Source organism: Vicia villosa, unplaced genomic scaffold (genome assembly GCF_029867415.1).
Source record: "Vicia villosa cultivar HV-30 ecotype Madison, WI unplaced genomic scaffold, Vvil1.0 ctg.000505F_1_1, whole genome shotgun sequence".
NCBI classification, from domain to species: Eukaryota; Viridiplantae; Streptophyta; class Magnoliopsida; order Fabales; family Fabaceae; genus Vicia; species Vicia villosa.
In genome coordinates this window covers 24,567-31,101 of record NW_026705240.1, presented here as the reverse complement: position 1 = coordinate 31,101, position 6,535 = coordinate 24,567, and positions in this window count along the sequence as shown.

The following is a 6,535-nucleotide window of genomic DNA, read 5'->3' as shown; positions in this document are numbered from 1 at the left end:
TTTAGGTTAATCCCTCTTGTTGCCTTATACTGTTGCCTTGTTGTTGCCTGTTGCCTTTAAGTATACTAAATAGTCAAGTCCCTCGATTCCGAGGATACCTAAAGCAAGGTTGCCTTAAAGAATAAAAATCATCTAGTCCCTCGATGCTGCCTCGGAAAAATAAGATGATTGTCCAATTGCTAAGGTATCCTCGCATGATGCCTAAACAGAATGACTATTATATCCTTCCCTTAGACTACCTGCCCTCTTTATGGCAAGGGACAGTCTTATGGAGAACGATATCTCGATGACCCTTCAACATCCAATTGAAAGACTTCCTGCCCTCTTATGGTATGGATAGACTCTTTCGCCCGAAAAGCTAAAAGAACGTTTTTTCAAAACTTAGGGTAGTTGCTACTAATTGCTTGCTCTAAAATTCAAATTACTTTTCCCACTCTCTTCAAAATCAAAATTCAAAAAGACTACGCTTATTTACAAGCTAAAGTTCTTCTTCGAAAATCTTTTCAAACAATTCAAACAAACAAGTGAGCTAAGCAATTAAGAGCCCATGGATAACCATGGATGCAAAGGGTGCCTTACACCTTCCCTTTGTATAACTTACCCCCCGAACTCAAAATCTTTTTAAAAGGTCTTTTCCTGTTCTTTTAGCCTTTCTATTAAATTGGATAAAATAAAAGTCGGTGGCGACTCTTGCTTACCGCGACATTTCGATAAAAAGTCAGTTCACCGTATTACAGAACTGGCGATTCTGCTGGGGACTTTCGATTAAAAGAGGGGTTACCTTAAAAGTTTAGGAATCACTTAAATGTTTTCTGTTGTTTGCTTTGTTTGTTTTATTTTTTAGGGGCGTCTTGGGAATTAAATGAAGGACGAATCCTATTCCCGGATTCAAGAACACTTAAGATTAGGAGTGGCATAGTCATGGCGACCTCTTTCACATATGTGGGAGACGAGTCAATATGAAGTTCACACTTGAGTTAGGACTCCATAGCATATGCACACCTTTCTCAAATGAGGGGGGTCTATGTATGTGTCTACGGGTGCGTCGGAGCTCAAGGACCTTTAGTTACCCTTAACCCATCCTGGCCTTTAGGAATGTAGTGGGGGGACTACTCTTGACAAATGTTGAGAACTAGTCGCTACCCGATGCTACAATTCAGATAGGTCCTTTCTCAAAGTATCATTGCATGATGCGAATGTATCATGTCCGAGGGTGCTTTAGAAGGGCTGACAATTCTGGATAACTTGTAGAACCCGTTGCTGAAATCTCCTTATCCATAGAAATACCCTTGGGAAGGACACCTGATCAGACCCCATGCAAGCCTTAAGCCAAAACTTTTGTGACTTGTGTGACTTGCGTGACTTGCCTGTGTTTGCTACTAACCTTCGTTTCCTTGCAGGTTTTGTTAAAAGGACTTGTTCGCCCTTACTGTCTCACGCTTTGCCTAATGAACTGCATTCGCATAACATCATGACATCATGACATCATAAGCATAATATGATTTAACTAACCCTTTCAAGGATCTTAGGAATTTAGGGCGCACAATTTCAGGTGCCTTTGCCAAAGACTGAATTCCTATCAAGGGGCAAGAGGATTTATTTTCCTCTGGCCACATACCTTCCAATTCAGAGACTCGATACTTATCAAGGGGCAAGAGGATTTATTTTCCTCTAGCCATGTACCTTCAAATTCAGAAGTATCCCGAATCAGAGGCGATGACCCACTCGATATGGTGAGCTTGATTCTCAAAGAAGGACGTCCAAAAACGAAAGCCAAAATTCTCTAGACATAGCTGTGTTTGATTCAATGTTTAAACGTTGCAAACTAAATTTCCTAAAGATCCTTGAAAATACTGCATTTGCATCCATAACATCGCATAACAGGTTTCTTACAATAGGTCTCTCATCCTTCCTCGCTGTTTATTTCAGCATCATGAATCTCGAACAATCAGTTAAGGATCTCCAAGCTCAAAACACTGAGTTCCAAGCCTTGATTCTGAATTTGTCCAAGGGGCAAGAAGAGCTGAAAGCCATGCTGACTAAAAAGAAGAAGAAGAAGGGTAAGAAGACTCAGGTGAAAAAGCTGAGACCGATATTGCAACTCAGGGATGCCGAAACCTCTGAAGACAGTGACGAGGATGAGCAAGATGGTGATGCTAGTATCAAAACTGAGGCAAGAAGTAACCACGATTCTGCCAAACCCTCTGAAGAAGAAGAGGACTATCACCATGAGGATGAACATCCTGATGACAAATACAAGTTGCTGGAGGAACGTATAAAAGCCATGGAAATTCAGAAGGTACCTGGACTGGATTTCGAAGAGCTAGGACTAGTCTCTGGAGTTGTTATTCCTCCTAAATTCAAGACTCCCACCTTTGCTAAGTATGATGGAGTCTCCTGTCCTAAACTACACTTGAGGTCTTATGTAAGGAAGATTCAACCTCATACTGCCGATAAGAAGCTATGGATCCACTTTTTCCAAGAGAGCTTATCTGGAACTCAACTCGAATGATACTATCAACTAGAAAGTACTAACATCCGTACCTGGGAAGATTTGGTTGTTGCCTTTTACCAGCAATATTAATACAATGCTGACCTCGCACCAACTCGCATGCAACTACAAAGCATGTCCATGGGACCCAAGGAAAGTTTCAAGGAGTACGCTCAAAAATGGAGAGATCTAGCTGGAAGAGTCAAACCTTCCTTGGTTGACAGAGAGATGGTAGATATGTTCATGAATACACTGACTGGCCCTTTCTATAGTCATTTGCTGGGAAGTTCATCATCTGGATTCACTGAGCTTATACTGATTGGGGAACGTGTCGAAAGCGGTATTCGAAGCGGTAAAATTCAAGTGCCTACCTATTCTAATACCTCAAAGAAAGCGCACAATGAGAGGAATGAATCTAATATTGTGGGGACGGTCCTAGCCTCTAATCAAGTGCTGACACGACAAAGGGGCAACCAACGTAAACAAGGCGCATCTAAAAGACAATTCTCAAAGATCAACATAACGTTGGCTGAAGTGTTACAACAATTGCTGAAAGAAGGGTTGATCACTTTAAAGGATCCTCCTCTGAAGCCCAATACCTTATCTCATCAATATAATCCAAATGCAAGATGCGCTTATCATTCTGACAGCATTGGGCATGACACTAGTGATTGTTGGTCGTTGAAGAATAAAATCCAGGATATGATCGACGCTGGAGAAATTGAGTTCGACTCCCCTGCAACCATGCCTAATCCAGGATTTGATTTGTGTGTAGGCTAATTTAGTGTGGCTATTAGTGTTAGGATTGATGAGTTTTCGATGTATCAAATACTTGTATATAGATGAGTAACTCTTGAATATAGTGGAAGACATGATTATTTTCCAATGGTTTTAAACCATTGAAGACTAAAGTAGGTGCCTGCAAGGACGATAGCATTAAACCAATATGTATCTCTGTGTACTCTAATTCTTCCTTATTTCTCTTTAATTTTATGCATTCGTTATGTAAATATTGCATCATAGTATAGTTTGTATGTCATATAAGTTAGATCATGCTTGTAGCGGTTTATCGTGTAAGCATATGTCTGTGTTGCATCAAACCTATTGAATCGTCTTTAAGTTAATTATTACAAAAAGCATGTATATGATGGGATACTAAATGTCTTGGATCAAGTAGCTTGAATTATCCTATTTGCTTTATATCCTTGTAAGGATTACATTTTTAGTGATACAATTGAAATATCTTTGTCATAAATCATATTGATGAGATTCTAAGCTTCCATCTTATTTTGTTTTCGCTTCCATCTATAAAACTTTGATTTTGTTATAAAATGTTTTGAAACTGTTTTTAAAGGGGGCTTGTCTATTCAACCCCCCTTCTAACCTTTTCTTATTTATATTCCCAACCAACAAGTGGCTTACAGTTGGTCTTTTGATCGAGGTCTAAGCGACTTCAAAAGTTGGGAATATAAATTCTTTTCAATCCTAAAAAAGTTTATTTTGGAAGCTTTCTCATTTAAGGGGAGACCAAACATGTTTCATTAATGTACTAATGATCGATTCATCATTCATTACCAATATGGAATAATGTCCAATAATCCTTTACTAGAATATTGTTTGATCATTAATTGAATCAATACATTCTCTAAGTTTGATTCATCTGAGATTGAACTAACAAAATTTTGATGTGTGTGCAGGATTGACTTGAAAATTAGCATTATGTCCTTAATTTTGTATTAATGCTTATTCATAAAAGCTAACAATATACTGTTATGTGGCAATTATTTTGAATTATGGATTATTGGGAAATGAAAAAGAAGCGTCTTTATTGACCTACTCTTCCAAGGTCGTCGTGAAAAAAGATGAAGACAATTTATGAAAATCAACAATGTTCATTGATTTGTCAACCAATTATCAAAGGAATCAAAGCATAACAATTTTGAAAGATTCGTATCACCGTCAAAGTGTTGAATCAATTATCCAAGATTACAATCATTTATCCATTAATGAAGTAGCTAATCATTTGTTTGTTCTTAGATATCAATTAAAGATAATTCGAACATTTGTTGCAGGAGTTCATCGGATATCTTATGAAGGAGTGTTTGATAGTATATTTCAAACATTCAAATGGATCATATCCATTTGTATATGATTGATCATATTTTCTTATGTTATTTTTTTTCATTTACTAATCGTTTACGTGTGCAACAATTTAAGCATAAATTGTCAAAATTGGTATGATTGGTCCAACCTCCCTCATTCTTCTTGTAATATGCTTATCTATGATTACTTTTGTATGCTCAACGTGATGTTTGTGTGAAATGTATGTATGTGTTGTTTATGCAATTTATATTTCATCCATCTGAGTGTATTATGTATCTATTTATTATTTCATCTGAGTATTCATCATTCATTCATGCATTATTAAAAAAATATATATTTGTGTATCATTAAAGTTTTTTTTATTATATGAATTTTGCATCTCATTAATTTTGCACTATATTAACCAAGCACTTGGGCTCCAGTGGTAAAGGAGCTCCTGCTAAGGACGCAATCCGGGGAATACCGAGTTTGATTCCTAAGTGGGAACAATGTTTGGCCAGTGCCCATACCTCTCGGAGAAAGCCAAAAAAAATTGCACTATATTAAATTTGCACTTCATTATTTTGCATATCAATAATATTGCTTGCATATCAATAATATTGCTTTTCATTAACATTTTCCATTAACTTTGCATCTGTTCATTTCAATTTTTTTCAAAAATTCCCTTCTTGATTCAACTCAAGTTAAAGTATATGACTTGAATCGCAAGTGCCAAAATTTTAAAGGAAAACACGCTTGTTCAATTTTATTAGAATCACATTTCCTTCCAATTCTAATCAAGCCTATTTTTCTTCAAAATTTTTGTACTTGATTTGACGCATGACTTACACATGATTCGAATCATAGCTTTTGAAAATCTTTTCCTGAACGTGTGACTGTTCGGTAACCCATTTTTAAATCAACTCTGTTTCATTTTAAACATTACATTTCATTATTTCACGTAACATAACCATATTCATTTTCGAAATACTTCTCATTAACATCATTCATTTAATTTCATAATCATTATCATCTCATCTCATTTCAACTCATCTTATCTTCTCCAAAATTTTATCATTATCATCGCCATGAGTTCTGTAACGCCCCAGACTGCTTTCGGGATGATCGACTGACCCCACAAACCAACACGGGTCTTTTCAACATGCTTTGACCTCACTCGCATGCTTTCCGGGAAACTTCCCAGAAGGTCACCCATCCCAATACTACTCCAAGTCAAGCACGCTTAACTGTGAAGTTCTTATTGAATGGGCTCCCGAAAAGAAGATGCATCTTGTTGATATAGGTAGTACCCATCAATCCTTATAAGCTTTCCTTTAACCATGCAGTCTCATACTTGCACAGCCTTAGGATCCCTCTCATTCCGATGTGGCGACAACTCCTTGCCATATTCGGCCTCAAGTGTTACATGCGGTGCAACCACCCCTCGCCTTCTTCGGCCTTGGGTGTTACATGCCCACCAGCTTCCGCATGGTTCGTCCTCGAACCACATCGTACTGGGAGAGGTCTGGCTCTGATACCACTAATGTAACACCCCATTTTCTACCTGATAATTATAATAAAATCAGAGTGCCAAAATTTCAAACAATAAAATAGGATGTCACATTTCAACATAAAACAACAAACATCATGTATTTCATTTATCTTTGATACATAGCATTCGGCATCTACAACTTTAAAATTATAATTCATTCACAACTTTATTCGTCAACTTTTATTCAACTTAAAAACAGCTTAAAACAACAGTAATTATTTCTTATTATTCAACTTGGATTTCATCAGCTATAATAATAATACAACAAAAATAGAACAACAAATACAATCATAATCCCATCCCAAGTGCTACGTATCAGAGCAAGACACCAACTTGACTAACAGCAACTAAAGGCTTCATAAAATCACTTCAAACTTCCACCGCTATCTTGAGTACCTGTCCATTTCCCA